This window comes from Pithys albifrons, chromosome 5, assembly GCF_047495875.1.
Source record: "Pithys albifrons albifrons isolate INPA30051 chromosome 5, PitAlb_v1, whole genome shotgun sequence".
NCBI classification, from domain to species: Eukaryota; Metazoa; Chordata; class Aves; order Passeriformes; family Thamnophilidae; genus Pithys; species Pithys albifrons.
In genome coordinates this window covers 46,613,636-46,630,663 of record NC_092462.1, presented here as the reverse complement: position 1 = coordinate 46,630,663, position 17,028 = coordinate 46,613,636, and the positions used below count along the sequence as shown (strand labels likewise).

The window sequence follows — 17,028 nt, the reverse complement described above, 5'->3', positions numbered from 1 at the left end:
CAATGCTGAGCCTAAGATGAGCTGAGCCTCTTCCTCAAGGATGAGAAAGGGGAAATGACTGGATCCAAACTGATCCACACTTATCCAGGCTTATAAAAGATCTAAGTTGTTTACACCCAATTTAAATATCAAATCAAAACCAATTAACCCCCAAATTTAAAATTCACAACTTTATGTTTTTGTCCTATTTTGAATAGTTGACAAAACAATGAAATACTCTTTTCTCAAGTATACCATTTGTTGTAATTTTGTTAGTGGCATTTTAGTACATTAATAAGTACATTTAATTAGTACAATTAACTTAATAAATTCAGTACTAAGCATTAAAGTCTTATTGGTAAATGAAAATCTATTCCCTTCATCACAGTATCATTCCAAAGTGACAACGCAGCCATCAAGTTAATTGTCCACTAGAAAGAGAAAAGGTTTTAAGTCAAAAATAATTTCTAGCATAGACTTTTTAAGAAGAAAATCAGAGCCATGATATCTAGCAATTCTGATCTGTAAATCTGCTGGTCTTCAAAATTTAATAGTGTGAAAACTATCATATATACTGTCTTGATTTCATAATATAAATGCTTATTTCTTTGGAATAAAGAAAAGTAATCTAGAGTGTAAAGGTTTAAAGTCTTTTTGCAAGAGAGGTATTCTATATGGAAAACTCATCACCCTTCCAATCCTTCCCCAAAATCCTTTCTGCTCCTTACTCCCAGAGAATAGAAAAGATAAACATAATTGGTAGATTCTTCTTCCACTCCATAGCTCAACTGGAAGAAGGCATGAAATGAGAAAAGACCATCCTGTGAGACACGGAAACCCAGAAAAAGGTGGCTATTATTTTTGGTCCTAAATTAGGGTAATTTTTTTCCATAAACATCAACATCCCTTCCCCTTCCCTCCTCCTTTCCCCCAGAATAGAAGAAATTCCATTTTCTAGCCAACTCTAGTGAAAAATGATTTTTTTAACTGCACAAGGTCCTTTGGAAAACAATATAAATTAAGCAGATTGTTTTCCTGCTGCCTTTCAGATTTAAGGTTCTAATATGGTGCTTCCATTTAAAGAAAAGTTGCTGGTGTTCATTATAGTCCCGAGCTCTGAAACCTGAAGCACTAAGGACAATGACTTCTGGCAAACAGCCTGCTTACTGAATGGTAGGGGGCATATTTTCATTCCTGGTGTAGACATGACTAAAAATATTTTTGACATTATTGTGCATATACTTTGTATATAAAGAGCTGAAAATCATTTTCACCCATTAAGAAAGAAAAATATTTTATCACTGAGAGTCTACGGAGAATGACTACTGAGATGCCAGTGCTTTCCAGTGGGAACAAACCACTAACTGTATCATTTGGAATCCCATGTTGTTACACCTGTAAATTGATTTCCAAGAGCAAAATGAGTGAGTATTTCTGAAATGTAGCTGAAGCTGTGAAAAGCAAAAAAAAATTAAAATGGTTGTTGTTTTACCTGGTATTTTTTTGAAACTAGAGAGAGAAATAACAAATAGTGCACATTGAGTGCTTTGTAAATGCACTGGAGGACCTAATTAAGTCCGTTTTCTTCAAGCATGGTGTGTAAAAGTTTAATTTATTCTCCAGGCTGGTGAAATTGGGAGGAAAATGTCTTCATTCAAACCAAACCCAGAATTTGACTATTTTTCATTATAATATTCTTATTTTGAAATTCAGGAATCCTGTCTTCCAAAGGACTTTTGTACAGTGTATGCACCTCACCTCTGTATCTCCTTTCTCTCTGCCTCCAATAGCTATAATGTGAAATGACTGCTATAGTCAATAGAACTTCTCCATAGTATTTTCTAGAGTGCCTTAATTCCAAATACTTCAGCTAGTCTCCTGATTCTTTAATGATACTCTCTTACACATCAGCCATAACCTGCCTGGAAAGATATGTCCAACCCTGGAAATTACAGTTTTTGAGTACATATGTAGAGAAAAAAATAAAACATGACTCTTGAACTCATGTGGAGGTTTCCCCTTGATTTTAAGACCAATTCAGGTCTATTTCCTTTACTAACCATCAATTCTCACATAACACACAGAAACTACTTTAAAATCTTCAGCTATATAGCCAATTAAGCTGAAAGTGATTCAACATTTGGAAGTTGCCAGGAAGGCACTGTCGTCTTCACATAGGTATTCAATGGAACTAATTGTCAAGTTGTCTCTGAACCTGGAATCCTCAAAGCCCAGTTTCTGCTGTGGAGGATAGAACTCTTAGAGACCATCCTTTTCACAAAAAAAACCCCCAAAACTTTAGTGCATTAATGTTGAAAGCTGCCACCTCTCTCTGACAAAACAGTGTTATCCTAAGATAAACAAATCAAGGAAAATGAAAAGAGATATCTCCATTTAGCTGCAAACAAACAAAACAACCCCTGTAATGAATTTAATTTAAAATTACAACTTTCAGTACATTGAACCTCTCAGGACTGCTCAGAAGTGGACAGTTAAGTCTTCCAGACTGTCAGTGAATCCAAAGCCGGTCTACCTTGCCCATTGCCTGTATCTTGCATGAAAAAATTCATAAGGAGATCAAAAGGGGTTTATATTTTGCGACAGTCTTAGCGAAGATGCTAATAAATATAATATTAAGGTTGTTGAATGCTCTAATAATGTGTAGTTACACAGCTGCAATAATGTAACCCCAACTGCTTTAGCCAGGCAAATTTCTCACTGGTTCCTCTTGCCTCTTCCATTTTCCCTTAGCTCCCTTATCAGAAAAATACTTTGCAACTGTCCTCCATACTACTCCAGATTTTCCTCACTTCTCAGTCTAATGAAGTTGTGTATTTGAAACTCTCTGCTGACACCCACTGATCCAAAGTGAAATATTGGATCATAAGCTGAACTTTCCACAAGTACCATGATGTTCAGCTTGGAACATTTGTTCTAGCATTGAAGAGTATTTGTCATGGTTGATTTCTAGCATGCAACTCTCATCAGTAAGACCTATTTACCTTGGAAAACCTAGAACTAACAAAGAGCGTGTTAGAATGTGGGAGAACAGTAGAGACTCAAAGGTAACAGAATTGTTCAAAAAATTTTCCAAAGTTCAAGGACATTTCGACTAAATCTACTAGATTTTGACACAAAGTACAATGGAATAACAGGAAATATCACAAATCAGCTCAAGAAAAAGAAAAGCCTACATGACAGTGAAGGCTAGAAGTAAAGAGTACATTATATGAGTAAAACTGGGTTTAATGTAGGTATATACAGCCTAAGGCAAACCTTTGTATTTGTGTTCAGTAACTGATGGACAATATGCCAAAGATAAAACTCTGAGCATTTCTAATTTCAGCATAAGTGATTTTCTTCATTAAAAAGAAACAAGCGATTATGGCAATAGTGGATTTGAAATTCTCTACCAACATGCTGTTGTTAGATAAGTACTACCCCAAAGCATCAACCATCAATTAGTGGTGAAATATAAAAAATATGGAGATTCAATATAGGTAGTCATTACAGTAAAATAATATTCACGTATATTATACATAGGATTTGCATGTGAAAATTCTATGTAATTTTGATTTGGGGTATATATTGTGTATACATATATGCATATGTATACATGTACATGTACACATATATACTCACATATATTAAAACTACACCTGTGTATACAACCAGTCATGAAGTCCATACTGCATGTTAACACTGATCATCATCTTTGAAGTGACACAAGTGAACAAGGCCCTGAGCAACTTGTTTCAGTTGATTCCCCTTTGAATGACATGTTGGATCAGAGACTTCCAGAGACTGTCTCCTATTAGGAAAGAAATCAAGACCTAGCCTAGCCCTTCTGGATATGCTATGTCAATGCTCTGGCCCCTCTGTTACTCTGTTTCTGTCTTTTTGCTTTTCCTTTTGTAAAAAGAACAGACTGCTAACATGAAACATATTTTAATTTTGTTTTCTCCAGACAAACAAATAACAGAAAATAGAACCAGATGACTTAAAAAAAAATCTCCTTTTTGAGAAAAGAGAAAACCAATTGTAAATTCTTTTCCTCCTTCTGCTACTGCCCTCCTCAGGGAAGATTTATAACAAAGAAGATACATTTCAGAAACAAAATTCATGTTAAGAACAACAGGAAACTATCATAAAAATGCAGCTTAACACTTATGATAATTAAAAAAAAGTTAATTAACTTTTGAGACTTGTGAAAAAGCCAAAATGGATATCCTTTGATTTTTCCATCACCTAAAGAATAATTTTAAAATTTTTTTAAGTTCATCAATTGAACAGAATTACTATAAACTTTGTCTATTTAAAAACTGCCCAATGAAGTTATTATCTTTGGTTCTAATTTTCTTTTAGGAGGAATTGCTTTGTGTTACGAATACCTTTATGAACTAGGCCTAAATATACAAACCTTTTTTTTCCCCAGTGCTCTAATAAAGGAATTTAACATGAAGGATGTCAAGTAGAAAGTTTAAAAGAAAATAAGTTTGCAAGCACAAAAACTTATGGTGAAGGAAGTCTACTTGAATAATTTCTATTATATGAATGTAACCACTTGCATTAATTTTTTTCTCAAGGCTGCAGAAAGAAATTAATAACTTTTTTACTTGGGCTATTTTCTTGTTTCAAATTCAGAATATTACCATTTCTGAAGGAACACAGCAAGGTCAAAAAATTCTAGATGCTCCTTTTTCATGTTCATTATTGCTATATATCTATAAAATAACTTTTAGAGGTTATTTAGACAGCAGGTTTTCTGTGAATTCTTTTTCTTTAACAACCATATCTTAGAAAAACAAAGGGAGGTGAGCATAATAAAGAAGTTAGACTAAGTAAAAACCAGGAGTTGAAGAATGATTTGTCTTCAGGACTTTTATTTAAACTTTCTAGATCAAAAAGACAGGCAACTTTTTCTGTTACATTTTCTTATGGTCTATAAGAAGATTCAGAGTTCAAAAAGAAAATACTTTCTGGATTCTATTCTGTTGTCCATGCTGCAGTTAAACTGCTTCAGGTGTCAAGTATTTTCATCTGCAAGTGAGGCCAGATGAGGTCATTGTATGCTTTAGAAACCAGAAGAGCTGCAGAAGATGACTGCTTGATATGAAAATTTTCTTCTGTTTAACTAGAGTGCTCACTAGTACTGGATATGTGCACACATACTTGCAGAAGCAAGTATGGGAACACAGTGCAGTAAAAGGCACTAAGGCTAAATCCTTTGAGACATCAACATTCCAGCACAAATTTCATGGGAGTGACAAAGACACTCAGCCATCCGGATTCCTCTCAATTTCCTAATCCCACACCTACATATTACAGCTCTTCCAGATCAGGACACCTAACTGGAGAAGATTCAACCTTAAGCAAATGAGTGATTGTGATTTTAAAATTCACTCCAGAATGTACTCAGGAACAATTTGCTGTCTACCAGTTGTTCCATGCCCCCTTCAGACGTATGACCTTCCCAACCTAGAGCCAATACTGACCACCATGAACAACATTCTTCCACCCAAATGGCAGTAAAGTGTACAATTCTCAGACTATTTCAGAGGAGATTTTTGACTCCATTATAGAGTATTTACTGGTTCTTTATGTCCTTCCATACCAAGAAGTCATTTCCTTACTCACCAGTCATCTTGAAAAATATTCAGTAAAAACATGGTTAAAAGATTCTTGAAATACATGAACAGTTGACTCCTCTTTAGTTACGCACCTGGCCAATAACTATATGGAGCCTTAATGATGCACATAAAGAAATAATCTTTCAGATTACTTATAAGCAACAATTGTCCTTTTAGATTTTCAGGAATAAAAAGAATAATATACAGATTGCCATGAGAAATGCTTCTGATATTCATAACAACTTTATAGTGAAATCACAACTTTACATAAAATATTAAATCATTCACATGTCAGTTAAAGATAATATCCTGAATTTCTCCCTAAACTCCTTATGAGCAGATTTTTGTTCTTTTGGCTACTTAAAAGTTTACTAGGTTAGGAGAAAAGGCTGAGTAAATCCATACATCCTTCTGAAAATTATAGTTAGCTGACATTTACTGAATCTTGCTTTTCCTCTTCTAAATGCTAGCAGCACACAGCAAACTGTGTATCTAATCACAGGTTACTAAAAATAACTTAATTTAGCTAAAACCAACAAATAAACCTTGGAATTTCAGATTCAGAATGTACACATTTAAGACTGTACTGTCACTTATACTACAAATTTTGTCCATGACTGAGAAAAGGCTAGAGATCAAGCCCAGCAGACAACTGATATGTCTACCTAAAACACTCCTCATCATTAGTCCTGGAGGGGAGGGAAGGGAAGGTAGGGGGAGAGAAAAGAAAACATAGCCCTAAATGCCCTCTCTGCTGCTAAATTAGGTGAAAAAAGAAATCGTTCGCACCTCTAGCTTTCCTATTTAATGTCCATTAAAAAATATGTAAACAAGACCATACAGCTCTATTAATATAAGAATGCAAATAAAGTCCAGCATATCAAGCATATTTTTAAAAGATGAATTAAAATGCACATGAAGATAGTTTTACAGATCTGGCATATTTTGATAAACAGAATTGTCACAGTCCGCTACTAAATGTATATTTTTAAAAATTATAAATTTTTTTACCTCCAGTTCTAGTGTTGAGATCCTGAACGCAGAACACTCCAGTGCTGGATACTGCTTGTTTCTTTTCTTATTTTTCTTTCATTTCCTTTTTTATTCTTTAATTTTTTTGATAGTTTAAAATACAGAAAGATTCCAAGACAGCGTTACCTAAATGAAGAGAAGCAGGAATTTGGACATGACCTCCCTAAAGTCTTTGGTCAATAAAAGAAGAAAAATAACCCCAAACAACAAAACGAACAGGCAGAAAAACAAACAAAAGAGCCCAGACCCAGCTAGCTCCTGCGAGCATAAAAGTTCAGATTTACTGAGATCATTGCTCTATTCTAAGCAGTTTTGCTCAATGTGTGATTCTAACAAAAACTCCCTCTGCAGCTGGAGGGAGCCTTAGCTAAGCACGAGCCTGTCAAGCTTTTCCCAGTGACTTCTGTCTACTAAATTCAGACTGATGTTTTGTGAAAGGGGCCTCAACAACCAGGCCCAGATTGCCTGAAAAGTATTTCCTGCCTTTGAGAGAGAGGGAGAGGGAGAGAGACAGCGAGCCTGCCTGCCTGCGCCAAGGAGAGAGCACACATGGATGGTGGAAAGGAAAAAGGCAAGACTGAGTGTTTAAAGGCATTTAGCTTAATACACTGCTGAGCTATTTCTGCCAAACGGGAAGATCTGTACTACAGCTACATAATGTAAAAATGTTTTCAAACCCCTCCCTCCTGGTCTGTTTTCCCCTTTAAAAAATACTTTATGTATCTCTAATATTCGTGCAAAGGTAACAGTCATCCAGGAGAACATTTCTGAAACACCTGGTCTTTGGCACCAGGTAGTGAGAAACAGGCAGAGAGCAAAATGGTCTAAAATCAATTAACACGTCACATCAACAAAAGATCTAGTGCTATTCTGTCTAAAAAATATATACACGTATGCTAAAACTGTATTCCTACTCAAGAGAATAAGCTGGATCTGAGAAAATGAATGCTACAGTTAAAACAGTCATATCACAGGCAGTGGTATGTGTTGCTTTACCTTTTCTGAGAATCCTCCAGAGTCACACAAATCCAGCTCTGCAAAAGCAAAAGGACAGACTCCATCTTGATCATATTAGTATTTTGCTGACATAAAACACTTGTAACTACTTCGTTCCAGTTTGACAGGGTGCCTGAATCATGTCTCCAGAGTAACCCACAGCATCTACATCCTTTGCTCTATACAAATTTAGTGAATATCATATGTTTATCTTTTCTGCTTTCTTCTGCCTCCTCTGAACGACTTCCTCTTAGCTTTTTCAGCCTGAGAACTTGGATTACCATTTGGTTTTGATTAAAACCAGACGGACAGCTCTGTAGAAGTTTGAGGGTAAGCTAATAGAAATAACTGGTATGGCTTTAATTAGTGTATTTGTTAGTAATAAATATTAGCTATTCATATAACAAATTGTACTAATAAACACATGCAAACCCCCATCTTTGGCCACTGGTCTCATATTTACGTGAAAGAACTTATTCAGCATTTATTTAAGTCAATTTGACTCATAACAGTAATCAACAGGTACAACTTTTTTTTTTTTCTGTTTTCACTTTTTTTTTACAGTTTCTTTTAAGACAGAAAAAAGTGCTGTTGCTAAGTTTATTCATTTTACCAGGTAGGTCAGTCATACATCATTTACCCTCTCATGACTTCTTTGCCCCTTACTGGTCTGAGCAAATGCTTTTACAGTTACTGCTCAGGCCACTGATTGGACCCTTCAGCCTTTGCTGGTTTTCACAAGGAGCTATAGAGATGCAGAGGTAAGACACTGCAGGCATTACACACAAAATAGTGTGTGGATATTTAGTGACCAGAAAATCTCGGTTCAGCAGGTCTGTCACAACTGGGAAAGGATATGTGTTCTGAAAGGAGATAGGAAAGCTTCATAATTACTCACCAGTGATACATGAGTTTCTACCAACCTCCAACAACAGCATTTAACTATTTAAAAAATACCTTCATTAGCTCAACTGAGTCTTCTCAAGGGCATTTCTTAAGTCAAAGAATGTCCAGCCCTGTAGGGCTGTCTCAAGCTCCCATATCTGGAGCTAATTTGTCAAGCTTTAGTTCCTCAGCCTGTGGAACTTTGTGCTAAAATCTGCTAAATTTGCCAAATGTGGTCTTCATTGTCATACATGTAATTTTATATATGCAGTTTTCAGCCTTAAAATTACAGTATTAACTTTAAAAGTTAGCTGCAAAATTATGCAGGCTCAAATGGAAGTGGGATTGAAATTTTTCCCTGTAGCTTTCATGTACATGGATAGTAGAGGTAGACAACCTTAAGTGGAATGACTTTCCAGCCTAACCTCTGCATCTTGAAAGACAGAGGTCTTTGCAGCCCATAAAAGGAAACAGCACATATGCTGGTAAACTCTGAACAGCCAGAAGTACAGCCCCAGAGGTAAATAACAGTTCAGAATTATTTTTAACTGTATTTGGCTATTCTCAGTTCTGAATCCATAACTTTTACTCTACTGTGAAGTGTGATTTATACTATTTCCCTGAAAGAATTCAGTTCAGAATTCAGTGAATAAGTTAAAAGCTGTGAAGGGACTCATTTTATTTGCAATTATGCAATTGCACAAATTGTAAAATTTTAAAATTTATGCTTATGGGAATCAAAATAAAATATATACTACCAAAAAACCCCGATGGAAAATAGAAACACACTGTTCCAAAAAAGTAAACAAATACTTCAAGACACAATTCTAATTATTTTTTTAATAATTTTTTTTCAGCTAAACTTCATTTAATGTTCCACCAGGGAGCTTTGATTTTATTATAATAAGGTTGTTTGGTTTGGTTTTTTTTTCAGAAGCCAGTCACAGGAATAAGACAGATTAAAAAATTTATAAATGGGAAAATATTTCAAAGGTATGAAATTTTAGAACAAGGTCTGCTCTGTGAAACAGTTTCACAAAGACAACTTACTTTCAAATATTCTAGCTCTTGACGAATAGCTAATAAAGAGAAAAGAACACTGTAGACAAATGTCTGTCCATTTCCTGCCTAAGAAAACTGAGGACAGACTGTCTCCTATATATCTTTTCCTGCTATCACATCTGCAGAAAAGAGGAGAATTACAAGAATTTGAATATTCATTCTAAGCTGCTTTAAGAAAATTTTATAATGACAAAATAAAAAGAACATGTGGAATCAGAACATTTAAGTCTGAAAATTTTAATAATTCAGTTTGGTCTTGCACAATATATAGAACAAATGAAATTAAATAGAGGAATGAGTGTAATGAGAAAGAAGGTATTTCACTAATGAATCAGTTAATAGCACTGCCAGACCCCTTATGTAGTGATAAAATGCACTTCCACTGAGATCAGACTGACTACACTAAAATGTTAGAATTTATCTACTAGCTATTTTGAAGCTTAAATCAAACATATACATGGCCTTTTTTTCTTAATACCTCTGTAACTCAGTAAACCACGTCTCAAAGCTAGGCAATATAAATCAGGTATTCAAACAACTCTGATTTTTGCTTAGGCAAAGCTATTTGACAAATTATAATATTCTGTTGTTATTATGATCATATTTTATTTCTAAAAAAATTATAAAATGAGAAAAATGTAGAAAAACATATAAAATATTACTTATCCACAAACAGAACATATTTTTGTCATACCAGTATAAGCTGATATTATTTCAATATTATGGAAAGAGAAACTACTATGTCATTTACATGATCCCATATAAAATGAACTCTCAAAACAATTAAATAGCTAAGAAGAATTCAAAGTGGTCAAGCAATTTCTGTTGTAGCAGTACATAGACATTAGTATAATGCAGATGTGGATATTTTCAGTCACTCTTTATTTGTCTGAAGATGTGAGAGTCTTTTCTATGTGTAGAACTACACTTGGTGGAAGGGTTTCCACAATTTAGTTCTTGGTCAGTCAAATCCCTTCATGAGTCAATGGGGATCTCACAGTTGGATCATTGGAAATCATTAACACAATATAGCTATGGTTTATTCCAGGCAAAATTCAAACTTCTTCTGTGAAACACTATCATCAGGGTTTGTGGACTGACCTGATCTCTTTACATGCTTAAAAAGCAATACATGAAAGCTTTCACAGACATCTTTTTTTTTTTTCCTAATGAGTATATTTAAACCCGATATATTTCCCCTAATGACTGAAGAATAGGGAAGAAAACTCACTACTTTGTTTAAAGACAACCAGAACTGCTAAAATTACAGCACAACAACAGAAACATACTTTCCCATTTCACAAGTATCAAATACATTATTTTATTCATACCAAGACAATTTATGAAGAAGTTTTGGATTTGCTGAAATCATTATGGATAAAAGACAAGGAGAAGCAATTGAAAGAAAGAGAAAGAGAAACATTCATCAGCCACACACAGACTGGCATATCAGAGTGGCTGGGGGCCAGGCATGATAGAAATACAGATTTCATGTACTAGTTCTGTTCAGAGACATGGGTTCTTCAGAAAGGACAGGTAGGGTAGGAGAGATGGAGAGGTGTCCTTATATGTTAGAGTCTCTTGAGTCTGTTGAACTTGAAGTCAGCAGTGACAAGGATGAGTTCCTGTGGACCAGAATCAGGGGGAAGTCCAACAAGGTTGACATCCTCATGGGGTGTCTGTGACAGACCACCCTACCGGGATGATGAAGGAGATGAATTATTCTACGAGCAGCTGGTGGATGTCCCAAAATCTCCAGCCCATGTTCTTGTGGGTGACTTTAACCTGTCAGATCTCTGCTGGGAGCTTAATATTGCAGAGAAGAGGCAGTCAAGGAGGTTCCTGGAGTGTATAGAGGACAATTTCCTTCATCAACTGGTAAATGAGCCTACCAGGGGTAAGGCCCTGCTAGACCTACTGTTTACAAACAGAGAGAGGCTGGTGGGAAATGTAGTGGTTGGAGGCTGCCTAGGGCATAGTGACCATGAAATAACAGAATTTTCAATACTCAGAGATGCAAGGAGAGCCATCATTGAAACCTCTACACTGGACTTCCGGAGGGCAGATTTTGGCCTATTCAAAAGACTAATTCAGAGCATACCCTGGGAAACAACCCTTAAAAACAAGGGGGTCCAGGAGGAATGGACATATTTCAAGAAGGAAATTTTGAGTGCAAAGGAACAGGCTATACCAATGTGCCGAAAGGCCAGCTGGCGGGGAAGACAATCAGCTTGGTTATAGGGAGATTCTGAAGGAAATCAGGGTTAAAAAGAAAGTTTACCAACTGTGGAAAAAAGGGCTGGCTACTTATGAAGAATTTATGAAGATAGCTAGGCCATGCAGAAAAAAAATCAGGGAAAGAAAAGTACAATTTGAAGTTAATTTCTGTTAGGGATAATGAAAAAGTCCTTCTATAAATACATTGATAACAAAAGGAGGGGCAAGGAAAACCTCCATTCTCTGTTGGACTTGGAGGGAAATATAGTTAACAAAGATGAGGAGAAGGCTGAGGTACTTGACACCTACTTTGCCTCAGTTTTTGCCAGTAAGACAGGTGGCCCTCAAGACAACTGGCCTCTGTAGCTGGTAGAGAGAGGGAGCTGAATAGCCCTCCTGTATTCCAGGAGGAGATAGATAGGGACTTACTGAGCCAGCTGGATCCTAACAAGTCTATGGGACCAGACGGGATCCATCCCAGGGTGATGAGGGAGCTGGCAGAAGAGCTTGCCAAGATGCTCTCCATAATTTTCCAACAGTCCTGGCTCTCTGGGGAGGTCCCAGATGATTGGAAGTTGGTGAATGTCACCCCAATCCACAAAAAGGGCTGCAAGGCTGACCCTGGCAACTACAGGCCTGTCAGCCTGACCTCCGTGCCTGGCAGGAGTAGATCATCCTGACTGCAATCACACAGCATCTTCAGAATGGACAAGGGGTTACACCCAGCCAGCATGGGTTTAGGAGGGGCAGGTCCTGTCTGACCAACCTGATCTCTTTTTACGATCTGGTGACCCACCTGGTGGATGAGGGGAAGGCTGTGGATGTGGTCTGTCTGGACTTCAGCAAGGCCTTTGACACTGTCTCCCATAATATACTTCTGGAAAAGCTGGTAGTCCATGGCTTGGACAAGTGTACCCTCTCCTGGATTAGGAGCTGGCTGGAGGGTCGGGCCCAGAGAGTGCTGGTGAATGGAGCTGCATCCAGCTGGCAGCTGGTCACTAGTGGTGTTACCCAGGGGTCAGTGTTGGGTCCAGTCCAGTCCTGTATGTTATGTACAGGCTTTGACTTTTTGATGGCAAAAAGTCACCAAAAGACAGAGCAAAGATTACATAGGAATAGTCTTTAGAAAAATATAAACCTTGGCTTATCCTTGCTAAAGATTCCAGTATGAAATTTCAACTAGTATTAATGGGAATTTAAATAATTGAATTTTGCTGCATTTTCCTTATGATCAAAGATCAAATATCTAGTGTAGTTAAGACCTCAACACTTGACTATTACTTCAGTGCATTGCTACCTGTATGATTTTTAACTTTGTTAGTGACTTGAGTGGCTGCATCCAGCTGGCAGCCGGTCACCAGTGGTGTTCCCCAGGGGTCTGTATTGGGTCCAGTCCTGTTTAACATGTTTATTGATGATTTAGATGAGGGGATTGAGTCCATCATCAGCAAATTTGCTGATGACACCAAGTTGGGAGGGAGTGTCGACCTGCTGGAAGGCAGGAGGGCTCTGCAGAGAGATCTGGATAGACTTGAGAGATGGGCTGATTTCAATGGGATGAAGTTCAACAAGGCCAAGTGCCGGGTCCTGCGCTTTGGCCACAACAACCCCAAGTAGTGCTACAGGCTGGGCACAGAGTGGCTGGAGAGCAGCCAGGAAGAAAGGGACCTTGGAGTACTAATTGACAGGAAGCTCAACATGAGCCAACAGTGTGCCCAGGTGGCCAAGAAGGCCAATGGGATCCTGTCCTGTATCAAAAATAGCGTGGCCAGCAGGACCAGGGAAGTGATCCTTCCCCTGTAATCTGCGTTGGTGAGGCCACACCTTGAGTACTGTGTTCAGTTCTGGGCCCCTCAGTTCAGAAAGGATATTGAGGGGCTGGAGCGAGTCCAGAGAAGAGCAACAAGGCTGGTGAAGGAACTGGAGCACAAGCCCTATGGGGAGAGGCTGAGGGAGCTGGGGTTGTTTAGCCTGGAGAAGAGGAGGCTCAAAGGTGACCTCATCACTGTCTATACCTATCTGAAGGGAAGTTCTAGCCAGGTGGGGGTTGGTCTCTTCTCCCAGGCACTCAGCAATAGGACAAAGGGGCACGGGCTTAAGCTCTGCCAGGGGAAATTTAAGTTGGATATCAGAAAAAAATTCTTTCCAGAGAGAGTAATCCAGCATTGGAATGGCCTGCCCAGAGAGGTGGTGGATTCACCATCCTTGGAGATTTTTAAACTGAGATTGGACGTGGCACTGAGTGCCATGATCTAGTAAATGGACCAGAGTTGGACCAAAGGTTGGACTTGATGATCTCGGAGGTCTTTTTCAACCCAATCGATTCTATGATTCTATGTTTCCTATACCCTTGCTAGGTCCTAGTGTACTGGATTGCAGGATAAATGTGTTGCACAAAAGAAATCTGAAAAAGGGTCTTTACAGTTCAAGATACAGTTCAAATAAATTTTAAAATAGTCATTTCAGCAAAATTAAATTGATTTTAATATGTTAAGAATACATCCATATGCAAAATTCTTCACTGCCAAGACTGTTATGAACAGGATATAATTGGAACTGCTTGAGAAACAGCCTCATCGAAATCCCTAAGAGGAGAAATAATCTCTATGTTTGTCACTATGAGAAATAAAATGTTGGGTCTTTTTTTAAAACCTATCAAATAAAAAAACTTCTAAATAAACAGTTCATTTGGAGTTTGCTAATTACATTTCTGCACTTTGGAATATTGAATTCTAACTGTCAAAAAACTTTAACTTCTCACTAATTTAGAAAGAAACATTTAGATCATTGTTTAAATGCCTTTAGTCTTGCATGTGTTTGTGTACTTTGCTGTTCTCAGTGACATATTAATGAAGATTATGATTAAGCCATCCAATGGTAAAAAGAAAGTTAAGGTCATTTTGGTTTTTATTCAAAGATTCTAATTTTTCCACAGAAGATAAACCCTCAAATCTGAGGTTGCTGCTGAAGCAGGCACAAGCACCAAAATAATATCCCAGATGAGGATTAACTTCGATTTAAAGAACGCAATGACTTCCAAAACAAGCAAATGATAATACTCAGGAAGAGTATCTATTTTTAGAACTGTTTGCTCTATTTCCTGTTTGGGGATTTTTGATATTTCACATTCAGGTTTCAATGATCAAAAGAAGGATTTTGTTTATAATTATTAGACTATTTTAAGTGTGTTTGTCAGAGTTGCTTACATTTTCCCTGACATGGATTGTTAGCTGTTGCTCCAAACAAATCCCACTTTGCAAGTTTCAAATACTGGTAGAAATTTCTGTGTTAGTATTTAAAAAAAACCTTTCTTCATTAATATTAATATTAAATCCTTTTAGGATACTCTATTTTAGTAGGGAAAAGCATTTTAGAAACACCAAAGATGTAAGCAATTAAATGTTCTAAGGGCAATGAAACTTTCCTGAAATTAGGTCTGAGATGCACCTGTTAGTGGGTATGCTGGTTGATGAACACACCTTTTCTTGTGTCAGTAAATTAATGACAGAACTTGAAAAGTACAATTACTGCAGTCCCCATGGAAATAAAACCTGTCAGAATCTCCAAATTCATGTTTCTAGATAACTAACACTAAAGTTCAGCAGGACATTGCAAAGCTATTTGGTTGACAGTGTGACACAATGATGTAAACTAAAACTAAAGCATGGATTCAAGAGCTAATAAAAGTAGTTCTACTCTCACTGGAATATGCTGTCTAGAGTTTGGCCTTGCTTCTACCTTTTAGTAATTGATTAATGTATCTGTCATAACTTGGCAAGAAACTCAGAAAGCTGTGTATTGTTGAATTATATTTTACATTTCCTGTTGTGAAGACTATCTTCTATTTTGGAGATGTCTTTCAAGCAATTATTAATTTTTAAATCAAACTCCTGTGAAGACAATTTTTCTTTTAAAGACCACAAACTTCAAGCAAAACCATGAAGATATAACTAGCTGCTCTCCCTTTTCAAGTATCCTACAAAAGTATTGTGGTTACAAGATGAATGAAAAATTATCTCATGGGTGAAGATGGTACATTTAATTTCCTTTGAGTTGACGGGCAGTTATAAAGCAGAATAGATGCTTACATATGGTAAATATTAAGGACAGGGCCATTAAATATTGAGTATGTGTAGACAACATGCAGTCAGGTTCTTCAACAGTCTTCAGATCTCAGTGAAGACAATTTTTTCCTTAAATCTCATTTATATGAATATTCTTGGAAGGACATTGAAGTATATTTACTTGAAAATTCCCGTTTTGTTGCTGTTATTGTTCTCATGATAGGATCAAAATAGCTGCACTAAACTCAGGGGAGATACTTGAATTTAAAGCAGTTGAGGATGTGGTTCATTTGTTCCAGACCTGTGCAAACTATTAGGATTTTCTTCCAAATTGCTTTCAAACTAGTGGTATGTAAGTCTCTCAATGGTTGTGTCTCTTCAGCATATCCTACATGAGACCTTTTAGACTTAGAATCTTAGAATAATTTGGGTTGGAAAAAACCTACAACGTTATCAATTCCTGCACTAACCCAGCATCACTATGTTCACTACTAAATCATAACCCCAAGTACTGCATCCACATGCCTTTTGAACACTTCCAGGGATGGTGACACTACCATTTCCCTAAGTAGCCAGTTCCAGTGCTTGACAATCCTTTGTGAAGGAAAGTGAAGAAATTTTCCCTAATATCCAATCAAAACCTTCCCTGAAGCAACTTTCTTCTCTCCCCCTACTGATACTGGTTTTGTTGTATCTCTGTATTTATATTCACTGTTAATTATTTCATATTTTCCCACCTATCTAAAATGGAATCTAAGAACAAAATAGCTCTTGATCCACTTTCTAAACATTTTCTTTTTGTGTGGCTGGATATATAAGAGAATTCATTAACTTCCAGGAGCTTATTCTTTCTCATTGTAATAACATGACTAAAATACATGTTTGCAGTTGGTGAAGGGAGAAATGCAGTCCTCTGCCCAACTTCTGGGAGCACTTGCAGTAAGAAACCATGGTAGTGAACTTCTTCCCAGGAATTAATCTAAAATTTTACCTGAATACAAAAAAAGTTTAACAAGTAGAGGAAATGCTCAGTGGAAAGTCTTATGAACCATTAGGTCAATTCCAGTTCAGAAAGTATATTTCAACAGTGCTATTCAGTTTCAGCACAGAAAAATCTACATTAGTAAAATTATTACCATAATTATGTCTAAAGGGAATGGATA

General features: G+C 36.8%; 1 protein-coding gene across 1 annotated transcript in view; it reads right to left on the bottom strand.

Annotated features, from left to right (window-relative positions):
• The window catches only part of DLC1 (DLC1 Rho GTPase activating protein), a 254,667-nt gene that overhangs the window by 207,624 nt on the left and 30,015 nt on the right, over positions 1–17,028 (bottom strand). The window contains exons 2-3 of the mRNA XM_071556429.1: positions 7,638–7,675; positions 6,621–6,767 (exon numbers count right to left, since the gene is read on the bottom strand). The gene's annotated coding sequence lies outside the window, so the exon portion shown is untranslated. The remainder of the gene's footprint in view (positions 1–6,620; positions 6,768–7,637; positions 7,676–17,028) is intronic.